We start from the raw sequence: 17,473 nt of genomic DNA, 5'->3' as shown, positions 1-17,473 counted from the left end.
AAACTCCTTCAACCAGGACACAGACCTGGGCTTATTCCTTGATTAACTATCCCCAAACAATCCACTGGAGCAGCAGAAGACAGATTGTACCAAAAAAAGGCCCAAACAAAGGCCATACAGAGGGTGTGCTGCAGCGGTAGGAAGAAATGTTCAGTTAATTTTTTTGCTTACCAGTTTACTTTAGAGTGAAATCGTTTCCCAAGCCACCAAAGAGCCTCCCCAACTTCCCTCCACAGAGACGATGGGCGACAGCTCACAGGTGCAGCGGCACCCCGGTTATCATGTGGTCCAAACAGCCAATCAGAGGGCAGCGCTCTCAGGTTTCAAAATCTAAATATACCTAAGTGATCCCTTCAGAAAGGAGCACCTGTTCAGTAAATGTATCAGAGAGAAATAGATACAACTATGAGGAAGAGAAGGGGCTGGGGTAGAGAGGGAAGAGAAATCAAGAGAAAACCCCAACTACCTTCCCACCTAAGGGCTAATGGGAGGTGATCGCCAATGTTGACTGGTTTGGGGGTGATGTCAGTGGGGACACTCTTGCAGGGGGAAGTGATCTCTAGGTTATTTCAGTGTAGGAGTGCTAATCTAGGATCCAATTTGCACTTTAGATGATACTTAATGTGATTATAATATGGACAGGAAGGACCTCATTCTAAATCAGTACTCCTTCTCTGAGATGCTTGATACATAAGCCGCCTGGGGAGACTGGTACTGATAGTTCAGGTGAGGGTACTGCATACTGACTGACTGTATGCAGGAGACTCTCTGACTGAGATCATGTTTTAATTGACCCTGGTCTCACAGGGCTGTTTGGTGTCTGGAACAGGGTCAAAGCCAGAATGGGCCACTGGATTTAATGGGAAGGGAATCAAACCGTTGACCTGCTTTTCCACCACCAACCCTAAATAAATACGCACCATAAATAAAAAACATAGCAACTGAGCCCTCGATGTGATGATATCCTGAAAAAGTGTTTTATTACGTGTTACTCATGACATACTTCTAGAGTGAGCTCAGCATGAGAACTAAAGGTTAGATCAGGCAGCAATCAAGCTGATATGACATTACCCTGTTATGGTTTGTGGTGTCAAGCCATCTCCATTTTTCCAACAGCTTCCCTCAATCTTTGTAGTCTTGCATGTCTCTCCTAGTCTCACCCCTGCTTTCCTTCATCTGCACTGACATGAAAACACAGGGTAGGTGATATGCTGGATACCCATCAGGTATCTTCTTTTACTTGTCCAGTCAGAGCCACTTTAGACAACATATCTACAGCCTAACTGGGAGGGGCGGGGCCTTGGTCTTCACTGTGAATGCAACAGCTTGTTATTGAGACCAAGAGCTTTGAGATGAGTCAAAGTTTTGAGTTGACCCCGTGGATTGACAGATGCTCACTGACTAAGGCGCTAACTACTTAGCCTAACACACAGCGTGACCAGAGGTGGAATTGAATGCCTTCTCTCTACAGCTCTTCTGGCCTCTAGAACAGGCAGCTGCTGTCTGACCCATTCTACTGCATCTGACCTGACTGACTGAAGGATATAAAAAGTATTCAGAGACGTAAATAAAAAATACAGCAGGGTACTATTTCCAGCTACAGTGGAAGTACATGTACAGTGGGGGGATGTGATGTGAGAGTGATGCAGCATTCCCTTGGAGAGAAAAACAACCTCTACCGAAGTTGGTTATGTCGACAGTATATAAATAAGTTCATAGAAAAGGTATAGTACATGTATTGTACCTCATGAGGCCTTGTTTTACGTCAGATGGCGTCACTCCTACGCAGTGGTGATTTTAGCATTTTGGTGGGGCAAAAAATAAAAAACAAGTGGGATGCGTGCCAGCAAATCCACTACACAACACTAAACAATATATTAATTGCACTCTAACGGTGACAAACGGTGCCCACAAACTGTTAGGGCCTCCATAAAGCTGTCCCAACAGCAGTCCCGACATCTTACCACTGCTACACCTGGCTGTGGTCCTTCTGTGGCTCAGTTGGTGCTTGTAATGCCAGGGTAGTGGGTTCGATTCCCGGGACCACCCATACGTAGAATGTATGCACACATGACTGTAAGTCGCTTTGGATAAAAGCGTCAGCTAAATGGCATATATTATATTATTATATTACTATCAGCAGAGTTTTGTCTGGCAGCGAAACAGTTTATTCAGCCTCATTTACTGCCTTTAAAAAAATCATAGCTGATATGACTGATTTGCTTAAACAAATGTGGTTTCTAATGAAAATTGAGATGTACAAACTATGACATAAGGGGATGACAAGCGGATAAGAGGCAATCTGTAATTTCGATTAAGACATTAATGAGCGAGCTAGGACGGACGTAGTCAATATAACTATTTGTTAAGCACTTTTGAAATGTACAGTGACCGAATTCAGAACATGGGCCGTTCTTACAGTGTTCTCCATGTACAACAAGTCAGAACTGTAGGATAAATAAAGAGCATAATAAGCATACAATGAAAGCTCTTACAATATTTCATGATTAGATTTCTCTAAAACAGGCTATAGGCTACATATGCACCACCAAGTCAGAACAGTAGGCAAAAATAAGAGGGGTAAATAGATCAAATTATTATGGTGAGGCACATGGACTACTAACATCTTACTACACAACATACACTTAGTATTAATTTCTTAGCTACAGTATACTGTACATATCTCCCTGGCATTTTACATCATTTATGCAGCAGCATACAATACATTTTTGGACTCACCTTGTGCTGTGCTCACTTGAAAAGGAAGATTTTGTCATTAAAGTCTGGCATTCTCTGGATTTATAGTGCTTTCAAAACACCTGGGAACCCGGAAAAAAACAAGGTTGAATCATGATGACGTCATCGATCTTCAGGTCGTAACTCTAGAAAAAGGCTGGATTTACAAATCCGAGTTGGATGATCATTCAAAACTTATTTTCCCAGTCAGAGCTTGTTTATTACAGACTTCCCAGTTGTCTTGAACTCACTGAAGTCAAGTTTTTGCAGTTCCTAGTTAACAGCCGTTTTGAGCACGACACAAATCAGGCTTTATTGACAGCATGGCCAATGTTGAATATTTATCATTTTAAATTTGGAAAAGACCTTAATCCCAGATTTGTGACCACACAGCCACTCCACTGAATAGCAGGCTAGTGATTGCTTTGTAATGCTTGCTGTTAGCTACTGTCACTGATTCCTTCCAAACCACTCATTGTTGAATTTGTGATTTCCAACTTGTGGTGTAATGTTTATGTCCAATGGCCGATGAGCACTACTGTACATATTATGTGATTTGACGTCATTTTATTTGTGGCCAATAACCTTGATCCTTCTTGGATGGGCACTTCTAATGTAGCTCTGTGGAAGCATAGATGGCTCCCGAGTGGCACAGCGTTCTAAAAGGCACTGCGTCTCAATGCAAGAGGCGTCACTACAGTCCCCGGTTTGAATCCAGACTGTATCACAATAGGGCGGCACACAATTATCCCAGCGTTGTCCAGGTTTGGCCAGAGTAGGCCGTCATTGTAAATAAGAATTTGTTCTTAACTGACTCACCTAGTTAAATAAAGATTCAAATAAAAACAAGGGGCTATAATTTTCTAGATCTACACTTAGACTTGGTGGTGACAAAGTGTCTCCTTGAGTGACAGAACAGTGAGCCAATCACGGTATTTTCTGCTGACTTACCCCACTACCACAGAAAGCACTAAGCTAGACTGAAACACCTGCATTTTGGAGCTGCCTTACTCAAGAAAACAAAAAAAGAGACCATGTTTGTATGCGGCTTTATTAACTCAATGATATATATATATTTTACATTGTTTACAAACTGATATGTGACATGTATTAATGCCCCCCCCCCAAAAAAAGAAAGATCATATTTTATTTATTTTTTGCTAAAAATGTGGGGCTCAAAACAGTTGGGGCCCTGCCCCATGACGGGTCGCCACTGCTCCTACACGACTCTCGATCTGACGTAAGGCAAAATATATATTATTAGGATCCACATTAGTTTACTTCATGACGTTCAAACACGATTTGTTTAAATTACATCACAAACACATTATTACACCACTAATCTACCACTACACATCTACAATACGTGTATAATACCACAATACAACAATTTTACAACAAAATGCCTCCTGAGGTTTATTCATACATCTACCTTTCTGTTGCCCTTCTGGCTCTGCCTGCGTCTTTGGCTGGGTTGAGGTATGTGACATCCTCCACAGGAGAAGGGAGCTGCAGCAGCCTGAGTGACAGGTACAGCTGAGTCTTCTTTGCCTCACGCTGCGTCTCTCTCTGGTCTGAAAGCAGTAATCTCAGCACTCAGTGGTCTGTAATGCACTGGATCAATACTGTCTAGCCCTTGTTAGCAACATCACTGCAGTTTGTCAAGTATGAGAACAGAAAGACAGATACATTGGCCTTTATTAATTAAGAAATAGGGCTAATATGGAGACATGACTTCATTTAGAAAGCTTAATAACTCAACATGTTATACAAATTGTCTACAGTTTGTTGTCATTTGTCTGCATTGGAGACAGCTACGGCATCCTTTATCAGACAAGGCCTAGAATCAAATGAAATCAAACTTTATTTGTCACATGCGCGGAATACAGCAAGCATAGACTTTACTTACACACCATTTACCAACAGTGCAGTTCAATAAGAAGAAAATATTTACCAAGTAGACTAAAATAAAAATGAACAATAAAAAGTAACACAATAAGAATAACAATAATGAGGCAATATGCAGGGGGTACTGGTACCGAGTCAGTATGAGGGGGTACAGGCTAGTTGAGGTAGTCTGTACATGTAGGTGGGGGCGAAGTGCTGAGCAGTTGCCATACCAGGCGGTGATGCAACCAGTCAGGATGCTCTCAATGGTGCAGCTGTAGAACCTTTTGAGGATCTGCGGACCCATGACAAATATTTTTTGTCGTGCCCTCTTCACGACTGTCTTGGTATGTTTGGACCATGATAGTTTGTTGGTGCTGTGGACACCAAAGAACTTGAAACTCTTGACCCTCTCCACTACAGCCCCGTCGATGTTAACCTGTTGAGTTTAGGGGGCAGTATTTTGATGTTTGGTTGAAAAACGTACCCAAATTAAACTGCCTATTTCTCAGGCCCAGAAGCTAGAATATGCATATAATTGTCAGATTAGGATAAAAAAAAACTCTAAAGTTTCCAAAACTGTCAAAATATTGTCTGAGTTAACAGAACTGATATTGCAGGCAAAAACCTGAGGAAAATCCAACTAGGAAGTGCCTCTTATTTTGAAAGCTCCCTGTTCCATTGCATGTCTTCCCTCCATTTAAAGGGATATCAACCAGAGTCCTTTCCCTATGGCTTCCACGTGGTCTGAACAGTCTTTAGACGTAGTTTCAGGCTTTTATTCTGAAAGAAAGATTAGCAAGAAAGATCCCATCACGTCAGTGGATGGCTGGGTGCCAGCAGCGTGGAGCAGACATTTTCTCTCTCACTCCGATTGAAAAAGCTAAGGTCCGGTTGAAATATTATCGATTATATATTGTAAAAACAACCTGAGGATTGATTATAAAAAACTTTGACATGATTCTACGAACTTTACGGATACTATTTGGAATTTTCGTCTGTCCAGTCGTGACCGCTCGAGCCTGTGGCTTTCTGAACATAACGCGCCAACCAAATGGAGGTATTTTGGATTATTAAAAAAATAATCTTTATGGAACAAAAGGAACATTTATTGTATAACTGGGAGTCTCGTGAGTGCAAACATCCGAAGATCATCAAAGGTAAGTGATTCAGCTTATTGCTTTTCTGACATTCGTGACCAATCTACATTGCTACTAGCTGTTTGTAATGTTTTGTCTGCTGAGAGAGATGTCCTTACATAAACGCTTGGTATGCTTTCGCCGAAAAGCTTTTTTGAAATCTGATTTGCCAGGTGGATTAACAAATCAAATCAAATTTATTTATATAGCCCTTCGTACATCAGCTGATGTCTCAAAGTGCTGTACAGAAACCCAGCCTAAAACCTCAAACAGCAAGCAACAACAACAAGCTAAGCTGTGTTTTGCTATATTGCACTTGTGATTTCATGAAAATGTTATATTTTCAGTAATTTAATTTGAATTTGGCACTCTGCAATTCAGCGGATGTTGATGAAAATGATCCCGCTAACGGGATGGGTGCATCAATAAGTTTTTAATGGAGGCCTGTTCGGCCCGCCTTTTCCTGTAGTCCACGATCAACTCCTTTGTCTTGCTCACATTGAGGGAAAGGTTGTAGTCCTGGCACCACACTGTCCGTTCTCTGACTTCCTCCCTATAGCCCGTCTCATCGTTGTCTGTGATCAGGCCTACCACTATTGTGTCGTCAGCAAACTTAATGATGGTGTTGGAGTTGTGTTTGGCCACCCAGTCGTGGATGAACAGGGAATAGAAGAGGGGACTAAGTACACACCCCTGAGGGGCCCCAGCGTTCTGGATTGTGCATGCTTCAGTGTAGCTTGCCTTGAAGGGAGCATAAAAGGTATTTAGCATACATTTAACATACTCTGGGCAGTTCTGACTTTGAATATGTGGACAACTAAAAATACCTAGGTGTCTGGTTAGACTGTAAACTCTCCTTCCAGACTCACATCAAACATCACCAATTCAAATTTAAATCTAGAATCGGCTTCCTATTTCGCAACAAAGCATCCTTCACTCATGCTGCCAAACATACCCTTGTAAAACTGACCATCCTACTGATCCTTGACTTTGGCGATGTCATTTACAAAATAGCCTCCAACACTCTACTTAACAAATTGGATGTACTCTATCACAGTGCCATCTATTTCGTCACCAAAGTCTCATATACCACCCACCACTGTGACCTGTACGCTCTTGTTGGCTGGCCCCTCGCTTCATACTCGACGCCAAACCCACTGGCTCCAGGTCATCTACAAGTCTCTGCTAGGTAAAGCCCCGCTTTATCTCAGCTCACTGGTCACAAGAAAGTTATTATCAACAATCAATCAATAGCTTTGACCAATCCCCGAGGTTTGTTAGACCATGGGTATAATTATAATAATAATTAGGCAAAGACTCAGCTTTGTGCAAAAGGTTAGTACAGTTTATTCAGAGAACGTTCTAAAGTCCATTATACAAAAGACATCAATTTTATAGCTGCGCACATACTTCCACACAAACAGTAGGTATCCTACGCACATACTTCCACACAAACAGTAGGTATCCTACGCACATACTTCCACACAAACAGTAGGTATCCTACGCACATACTTCCACACAAACAGTAGGTGAGTTTTATCCTTCTCCATAGTTCTCACCACTGTGTATCACTACCCAGCCGACAGTTCCATTCCCCCGAGATTAGGGAAACCTTGAGAAGTACTCCCTATTCCATCATAGGTTCCTCAGAGGCCTAGCCAGGTCGGTCCAAACACAGTTAAACTGTTCTCGTTTTTTTCTTCGGCACACACATACAAGTTCAAATCCTAAACTACGCCTTGCTCAGACAGTCTGTGTTTTTCCACTTTACAGATACATTGTTTCATCTAATTCTGACTAAAACTACACACATCATCAGATTATAATTTTATGATTCTCATCAATTTCATACAATTATAAGGTTTCAGAGTATAATTATTTAATCATTATCTTTCAACATTTAAATTATTTTATCATCAGCAGCACCCACCCATAGCACGCGCTCCAGCAGGTATATCTCACTGGTCACCCCCAAAACCAATTCTTCCTTTGGCCGCCTTTCCTTCCAGTTCTCTGCTGCCAATGACTGGAACAAACTGCAAAAATCACTAAAGCTGGACACTCTTACCTCCCTCACTAGCTTTAAGCACCAGCTGTCAGAGGAGCTCACAGATCACTGCACCTGTACATAGCCCATCTGTAAATAGCCCATCCAATCTACCTCGTTCCCATACTGCTATTTATCTTGCTCCTTTGCACCCCAGTATCTCTACTTGCAAATTCATCTTCTGCACATTCTACCATTCCAGTGTTTAATTGCTATATTGAAATTACTTCGCCACCATTGCCTATTTATTGCCTTACCTCCCTTATCCTACCTCATTTGCACATGCTGTATAAAGACTTTTCTACTGTATTATTGATTGTATGTTTGTTTATTCCATGCGTAACTCTGTGTTGTTGTATGTGTTGAACTGCTTTGCTTTATCTTGGCCAGGTCGCAGTTGCAAATGAGAACTTGTTCTCAACTGGCCTACCTGGTTAAATAAAGGTGAAATAAAATAAATAAACATGCATGGTGAACAACAGCTGTAGGCTAACAGCGAAACGCTTACACCAGGGGAGAAGCCAGAAGATGCAGCTTAGTTATTGAAGGAAATTACATGATGGAGGACATTAGCAGCTGCACATTGATAGCTACAGCCTCAACTCTCAATAATCCCATCACTAACTCCTGGGAAAACAACTGTCCCCATAAACACAGAGGTAAGATGTCATCATGACATAACTGTGCAAATGATCCTGGCATGTTTACCAATACCATACCACTGTGACTGGACAGTCACCCAGTCCAGACACCTGTCTGGGTGTTATAATGGGTAACTGACATATAGGGGTCAGTAGCCCATAAAGTGACTAGCACTTGAATGCTTTAGGACTGAGGTCTTGTTTTTTCATACTGCATGCTGAGTAATGCACATTTTCCATTAATGGTGGCAAATGTTTTTATTTGACTATCTTCATAATGTATGTAGTGTGAACATGTTTGCATTTTTTATGTATCTTTAATTTCTACATGGTATTCTCATTGAGAAAAACCTTTTTTGCAGCATGGGACACTTCAGCATCATATGTGAGAATAGCAGGGCCGGGATGTGGTACTCACCTTTCAGATTACATAATTCTCATGTTTATGGTGTTTGACACAGTGACACATTTACAATCAATGACAAGAATATTTGTTGAAGACAGTTCCTCTGTTCCACTCAGAGATAGATTGAGGACTCAAAAAAACATATCTGTGCTATTATAGGGTCTGTGACAGCATGGGCAGCGCCATTGAGGCCATCTCCATTTGAAGTAGTACATTTTCTTCTTCAAGATTGGCTTATACAGGTTGGACATGACCCCAACAGGGTCACCAGGAGAGAGCAGCCAATGAAGTTGGAAGTCCCACCCAGTTGACTACATTAAAATGGTTGAAGCACTCAATGGCAGTGCTCATGCTAATACTGCCTTTAGGCCACTAGAGGCCTCCCTCATTCTCTATGGTTTCATTCTGGACAAGTGACCAATAGAATGGTGTTTCACAACTGAGTAATCAGGGACAATAAACTCCTACCTTAATACTTGTATGTTATTCTCTTACAATTGGACATTATTTGCTTGCTTATTCCCTTTTGATGACTAACATATGACAATTCTAAAATAAATTAATCTCGCTATGCCAACTAAAAGTAATCTCATTGTAAAACTGAAAGTGAGAAAATAATGGTCTCCTACTGTAGAAACATACTACAGTATGCAAATGTCAACTCTCGTGTTGAAGTGCTGTTCCGGAATGTACTGTCCATAGAAATATTGAAATCTGAACCATTATGAAAATACATTATAGCTCAACCTGGAACAGTACTTAGTCCTGCAGTTTCTCACTTCTCCTCGTGTCTGTCTGCTCACCCTTTCTATGGGAAGATCTCAATTGCATACTCCTCATTTCCTACTCAAAACCGCTTGGAGAAAGTCAGAGGAGTGATCTCTGGCTCTCTCAACCAACTTGGTTTGAGGAGATGAGGAGAGAGGACAACAATTGAGATATTCCCCATGTGAAGCTAAGCAAGAGATCTTCCCCATGTGAAGCTAAGCAAGAGATCTTCCCCATGTGACTATTCCCCATGTGACTATTATTCAACCATGCTGGTCATTTATGAACATTTGAACATCTTGGCCACGTTCTGTTATAATCTCCACCCGGCACAGCCAGAAGAGGACTGGTCACCCCACATATGCTCTCTCTAATTCTCTCTTTCTTTCTCTCTCTTGGAGGACCTGAGCCCTAGGACCGTGCCCCAGGACTACCTGACATGATGGCTCCTTGCTGTCCCCAGTCCACCTGACTGTGCTGCTGCTCCAGTTTCAACTGTTCTGCCTTATTATTATTCGACCATGCTGGTCATTTATGAACATTTGAACATCTTGGTCATGTTCTGTTATAATCTCTACCCGGCACAGCCAGAAGAGGACTGGCCACCCCACATAGCCCGGTTCCTCTCTAGGTTTCTTCCTAGGTTTTGGCCTTTCTAGGGAGTTTTTCCTAGCCACCGTGCTTTTACACCTGCATTGTTTGCTGTTTGGGGTTTTAGGCTGGGTTTCTGTACAGCACTTTGAGATATCAGCTGATGTACGAAGGGCTATATAAATACATTTGATTTGATTTGATTTTAGATCTTCCCCATGTGAAGCTAAGCAAGAGATCTTCCCCATGTGAAGCTAAGCAAGAGATCTTCCCCATGTGAAGCTAAGCAAGAGATCTTCCCCATGTAAAGTTTAAGCAAGAGATCTTCCCCATGTGAAGCTAAGCAAGAGATCTTCCCCATGTGAAGCTAAGCAAGAGATCTTCCCCATGTGAAGCTAAGAAAGAGATCTTCCCCATGTGAAGCTAAGCAAGAGATCTTCCCCATGTGAAGCTAAGCAAGAGATATTCCTCATGTGAAGCTAAGCAAGAGATATTCCTCATGTGAAGCTAAGCAAGAGATCTTCCTCATGTGAAGCTAATTAAGAGATCTTCCCCATGTGAAGCTAAGCAAGAGATATTCCTCATGTGAAGCTAAGCAAGAGATCTTCCCCATGTGAAGCTAAGCAAGAGATCTTCCCCATGTGAAGCTAAGCAAGAGATCTTCCCCATGTGAAGCTAAGCAAGAGATCTTCCCCATGTGAAGCTAAGCAAGAGATCTTCCCCATGTGAAGCTAAGCAAGAGGTCTTCCCCATGTGATGCTAAGCAAGAGATCTTCCTCATGTGAAGCTAAGCAAGAGATCTTCCCCATGTGAAGCTAAGCAAGAGGTCTTCCCCATGTGAAGCTAAGCAAGAGATCTTCCCCATGTGAAGCTAAGCAAGAGATCTTCCCCATGTGAAGCTAAGCAAGAGATCTTCCCCATGTGAAGCTAAGCAAGAGATCTTCCTCATGTGAAGCTAAGCAAGAGATCTTCCCCATGTGAAGCTAAGCAAGAGATCTTCCCCATGTGAAGCTAAGCAAGAGATCTTCCCCATGTGAAGCTAAGCAAGAGATCTTCCCCATGTGAAGCTAAGCAAGAGATCTTCCTCATGTGAAGCTAAGCAAGAGATCTTCCCCATGTGAAGCTAAGCAAGAGATTTTTTTATTTATTTTTATTTCACCTTTATTTAACCAGGTAGGCTAGTTGAGAACAAGTTCTCATTTGCAACTGCGACCTGGCCAAGATAAAGCATAGCAGTGTGAACAGACAACACAGAGTTACACATGGAGTAAACAATTTAGCAAGTCAATAACACAGTAGAAAAAATGGGCAGTCTATATACAATGTGTGCAAAAGGCATGAGGAGGTAGGCGAATAATACAATTTTGCAGATTAACACTGGTGATAAATGATCAGATGGGCATGTACAGGTAGAGATATTGGTGTGCAAAAGAGCAGAAAAGTAAATAAATAAAAACAGTATAAAAACAGTATGGGAATGAGGTAGGTGAAAAGGGTGAGCTATTTACCAATAGACTATGTACAGCTGCAGCGATCGGTTAGCTGCTCGGATAGCTGATGTTTGAAGTTGGTGAGGGAGATAAAAGTCTCCAACTTCAGCGATTTTGCAATTCGTTCCAGTCACAGGCAGCAGAGTACTGGAACGAAAGGCGGCCAAATGAGGTGTTGGCTTTAGGGATGATCAGTGAGATACACCTGCTGGAGCGCGTGCTACGGATGGGTGTTGCCATCGTGACCAGTGAACTGAGATAAGGCGGAGCTTTACCTAGCATGGACTTGTAGATGACCTGGAGCCAGTGGGTCTGGCGACGAATATGTAGTGAGGGCCAGCCGACTAGAGCATACAAGTCGCAGTGGTGGGTGGTATAAGGTGCTTTAGTGACAAAACGGATGGCACTGTGATAGACTGCATCCAGTTTGCTGAGTAGAGTGTTGGAAGCCATTTTGTAGATGACATCGCCGAAGTCGAGGATCGGTAGGATAGTCAGTTTTACTAGGGTAAGCTTGGCAGCGTGAGTGAAGGAGGCTTTGTTGCGGAATAGAAAGCCGACTCTGGATTTGATTTTTGATTGGAGATGTTTGATGTGAGTCTGGAAGGAGAGTTTGCAGTCTAGCCAGACACCTAGGTACTTATAGATGTCCACATATTCAAGGTTGGAACCATCCAGGGTGGTGATGCTAGTCGGGCATGCGGGTGCAGGCAGCGATCGGTTGAAAAGCATGCATTTGGTTTTACTCGCGTTTAGGAGCAGTTGGAGGCCACGGAAGGAGTGCTGTATGGCATTGAAGCTCGTTTGGAGGTTGGATAGCACAGTGTCCAATGACGGGCCGAAAGTATATAGAATGGTGTCGTCTGCGTAGAGGTGGATCAGGGAATCGCCCGCAGCAAGAGCAACATCATTGATATATACAGAGAAAAGAGTCGGCCCGAGAATTGAACCCTGTGGCACCCCCATAGAGACTGCCAGAGGACCGGACAGCATGCCCTCCGATTTGACACACTGAACTCTGTCTGCAAAGTAATTGGTGAACCAGGCAAGGCAGTCATCCGAAAAACCGAGGCTGTTGAGTCTGCCGATAAGAATTTGGTGATTGACAGAGTCGAAAGCCTTGGCGAGGTCGATGAAGACGGCTGCACAGTACTGTCTTTTATCGATGGCGGTTATGATATCATTTAGTACCTTGAGTGTGGCTGAGGTGCACCCGTGACCGGCTCGGAAACCAGATTGCACAGCGGAGAAGGTACGGTGGGATTCGAGATGGTCAGTGACCTGTTTGTTGACTTGGCTTTCAAAGACCTTAGATAGGCAGGGCAGGATGGATATAGGTCTATAGCAGTTTGGGTCCAGGGTGTCTCCCCCTTTGAAGAGGGGATGACTGCGGCAGCTTTCAATCCTTGGGGATCTCAGACGATATGAAAGAGAGGTTGAACAGGCTGGTAATAGGGGTTGCGACAATGGCGGCAGATAGTTTCAGAAATAGCGGGTCCAGATTATCAAGCCCAGCTGATTTGTACGGGTCCAGGTTTTGCAGCTCTTTCAGAACATCTGCTATCTGGATTTGGGTAAAGGAGAACCTGGAGAGGCTTGGGTGAGGAACTACGGGGGCGGAGCTGTTGGCCGAGGTTGGAGTAGCCAGGCGGAAGGCATGGCCAGCCGTTGAGAAGTGCTTATTGAAGTTTTCGATAATCATGGATTTATCGGTGGAGACCGTGTTTCCTAGCCTCAGTGCAGTGGGCAGCTGGGAGGAGGTGCTCTTGTTCTCCATGGACTTCACAGTGTCCCAGAACTTTTTGGAGTTGGAGTTACAGGATGCAAACTTCTGCCTGAAGAAGCTGGCCTTAGCTTTCCTGACTGACTGCGTGTATTGGTTCCTGACTTCCCTGAACAGTTGCATATCACGGGGGCTATTCGATGCTATTGCAGTCCGCCACAGGATGTTTTTGTGCTGGTCGAGGGCAGTCAGGTCTGGAGTGAACCAAGGGCTGTATCTGTTCTTGGTTCTGCATTTTTTGAACGGAGCATGCTTATCTAAAATGGTGAGGAAGTTACTTTTAAAGAATGACCAGGCATCCTCAACTGACGGGATGAGGTCAATGTCCTTCCAGGATACACGGGCCAGGTCGATTAGAAAGGCCTGCTCACAGAAGTGTTTTAGGGAGCGTTTGACAGTGATGAGGGGTGGTCGTTTGACTGCGGCTCCGTGGCGGATACAGGCGATGAGGCAGTGATCGCTGAGATCCTGGTTGAAGACAGCGGAGGTATATTTGGAGGGCCAGTTGGTCAGGATGACGTCTATGAGGGTGCCCTTGTTTACAGAGTTAGGGTTGTACCTGGTGGGTTCCTTGATGATTTGAGTGAGATTGAGGGCATCTAGCTTAGATTGTAGGACTGCCGGGGTGTTAAGCATATCCCAGTTTAGGTCACCTAACAGAACAAACTCTGAAGCTAGATGAGGGCGATCAATTCACAAATGGTGTCCAGGGCGCAGCTGGGAGCTGACGGGGTCGGTAGCAGGCGGCAACAGTGATAGACTTGTTTCTGGAGAGAGTAATTTTCAAAATTAGTAGTTCAAACTGTTTGGGTATGGACCTGGAAAGTATGACATTACTTTGCAGGCTATCTCTGCAGTAGACTGCGACTCCGCCCCCTTTGGCAGTTCTATCTTGACGGAAGATGTTATAGTTGGGTATGGAAATCTCTGAATTTTTGGTGGCCTTCCTGAGCCAGGATTCAGACACGGCAAGGACATCAGGGTTAGCAGAGTGTGCTAAAGCAGTGAGTAAAACAAACTTAGGGAGGAGGCTTCTGATGTTGACATGCATAAAACCAAGACTTTTTCGATCACAGAAGTCAACAAATGAGGGTACCTGGGGGCATGCAGGGCCTGGGTTTACCTCCACATCACCCGCGGAACAGAGAAGGAGTAGTATGAGGGTGCGGCTAAAGGCTATCAAAACTGGTCGCCTAGAGCGTTGGGGGCAGAGGATAAGAGGAGCAGGTTTCTGGGCATGGTAGAATATATTCAGGGCATAATGCGCAGACAGGGGTATGGTGGGGTGCGGGTACAGCGGAGGTAAGCCCAGGCACTGGGTGATGATGAGAGAGGTTGTATCTCTGGACATGCTGGTTGTAATGGGTGAGGTCACCGCATGTGTGGGGGTGGGACAAAGGAGGTAACAGGGGTATGCAGAGTGGATCTAGGGGCTCCATTGTGAACTAAAACAATGATAACTAACCTGAACAACAGTATACAAGGCATATTGACATTTGGGAGAGACATACAGCGAGGCATACAGTAATCACAGGTGTTGAATTGGGAAAGCTAGCTAAAAACAGTAGGCGAGGCTAATCAGCTAGCACAACAAACAGCAGGTAAAATGGCGTTGACTAGGCAACTGGGCCGACAGATAAACAAACAAGCAGAATGGGGTACCGTGATTAATGGACAGTCCAGCGTGCGTCAGCTATGTAGCCAAGAAATCAGTGTCCAGGGGCAGCGGTGGATGGGCAGGGAAGCTGGGCTGGCGAGTGTTATCCAGGTTTTTTTTTTTTTTTATTTTTATTTTTTTTTTTTTATTTTTTTTATTTTTTAAACTAACAATGACTAAATAGCTTGTAGCTAGTTAGCTGGTTAGCGTCTGGAGGTTCTTGAGTGTGTCATAAAAATAAATCAAAATTAAAAGTGATAGCGAATCCGTATCACAGTGGGTGAGGCAGGTTTCCGGAAGGTATAAACAAATAAAAATCAAAGAGAGAGAAAGTAAATGGGTTCAGAAGTGTTTGGGATGAGGTGAGATCTTCCCCATGTGAAGCTAAGCAAGAGATCTTCCTCATGTGAAGCTAAGCAAGAGATCTTCCCCATGTGAAGCTAAGCAAGAGATCTTCCCCATGTGAAGCTAAGCAAGAGATCTTCCCCATGTGAAGCTAAGCAAGAGATCTTCCTCATGTGAAGCTAAGCAAGCGATTTCCAAAGTGTGGGATAATAAAGGATTACTTGCCTTGGACAAGGCCTTGTTCGGCTGTGTTCCTCATCCTGTCTTCAGCTGTCCCACAGACTGTGTCACTCACTCACTGCTCCCGGTCTGTCCATCAGAGGCCATTTTTCTCAAAACGAATGCTGAACATGAGTCCAATGGTCCACACCAGAACAAACTGCCCAGTGTTGCAAACTGTGAGGGCCCAAAAAGGTGACACCTTTTTTTGTTGCACTGAAACATGCAAAAAAAATCCCTGCTAGGGGGAATGCAGGTTAACTAATTAAACCACCAAGAATATGATCTACATGATCAGTCTTTGTGTGTAAAATAAAGTGGTTAATGTGAATCTAACTCACAGCTAAAAAAAGCAATCCAATGTTATTTGTTGCCTAAACTTTACAGCAAATGACACTCTTGAGAAAGAACAATACACTAATATTGCAGTTAGCCATGAAGGCCTTTATAATAGAGTGCTTGTGACCACGCACACATCTATATATTGCACTTGGGGAAAAAACATCTTAAAGTAGAAAGGCGTTCTATCCAATATCCTTGAGTACCTTTTGATTTTTTTAGTAGCTTGTAAATTCAGGGAAATCAAGTGATGATCAGAAAAGGGAGCACTTCAACATTTTGCACAAGATATATCCATGTAATTCTATGATGTCCAAATTTGTGGCTATTGATGATATCTGCGTTTTCTGTGAAAAAGAAGGTGAGAATCTGTCTCACTTGTTCTTTGAATGTAAATTTGTGCCCGAATTTTGGGAAAACCTTGCAGAGTACTTATTTACCACTGCCTATAATTTTAACATAAAATATATATGTTACTATTGCAATGGTAACAAAACCACTGAAATTATTGTTCATTTTAAAAATTGTTGCCAAATACTTTATACACAAACAAAAATTCCAAAATTCTATACCAAAATTACCAATTTTTCTGATTGAAATGAATTATCTTATTAAAACACTAACCCTAGTAAATAACAAAAATAATATATTCATGAATCATTATAATAAGATATTTTCAGAGTGAATATAATTGCACTTAAATTGTTTCTTTTTTGTGTTTTATTTATATTTTTTGTATGTTTGAGCATTGTTAATACCTGTGTTTGGTTTGCTAGACATGTTTGATGTAGGTTGATATTTGTTTTACGAATAGTAAAAATAAAATAAAAGTTGATAAAAAAAATAGGACAGCCACTAGCTACTTCCCTTACGGAGGAGTTGGCAACACTTTTGGGGCACAATCGATAGCGCGCTGGACTTCGGGCTAGAAGGTCGAGGGTTCGAGACCTGCTCCCTCCCTGTTTCATTACTATAGCGAATTGGTTAGGTTACTAATGTTCATCTGATGTTGTAACGTTAGCGGTCTGACTTTATTAGCCTGCTAATTTTCCTAAACTCAATTTTAATCAATTAAATTGGCTAATGTTGCTCAACATGTCTCTGGCTAGTTTACGGAGATTTCGATCCAGTTAGCAAGATTCTTAACAATGCTAAAAATACTTTCTCCCTCACCTCACTTTCCAAATGACAGTTGTTTTTCGGTTACAGCTCATTAAGTACTCTTCATCACCTTCTCACCCCCGTCATGTGGTCAGGCTTCTCATCTAACGTTACCTCTTCGTTATCGTTCAGGGACGCGCTGCTGTAGCTGGCAAGTTGCCATTCCTCTCCGCTGTCTTCCCAGAGCGCTGATGGTGGTCTCTTCTCTCTTCAGTCGCTTGTTGTAAACGATTGGCTGAGCCTTGGATACAACCAGTATCGCTC

At 42.9% G+C, this 17,473-nt stretch overlaps 1 protein-coding gene across 45 annotated transcripts in view; it reads right to left on the bottom strand.

Moving 5' to 3' along the window:
- The window catches only part of LOC118386423 (nebulin-like), a 97,446-nt gene extending 97,198 nt beyond the window's left edge, over window positions 1–248 (bottom strand). For all 45 annotated transcript variants that reach the window (XR_008139928.1, XM_052522736.1, XM_052522740.1 and 42 more), the window contains exon 1: window positions 172–248. The gene's annotated coding sequence lies outside the window, so the exon portion shown is untranslated. The remainder of the gene's footprint in view (window positions 1–171) is intronic.
- Window positions 249–17,473: the final 17,225 nt, after the last annotated feature.

The sequence above is a fragment of the Oncorhynchus keta genome, chromosome 7 (assembly GCF_023373465.1).
Source record: "Oncorhynchus keta strain PuntledgeMale-10-30-2019 chromosome 7, Oket_V2, whole genome shotgun sequence".
NCBI lineage: Eukaryota > Metazoa > Chordata > Actinopteri > Salmoniformes > Salmonidae > Oncorhynchus > Oncorhynchus keta.
This window is presented reverse-complemented; position numbering and strand designations above follow the sequence as displayed.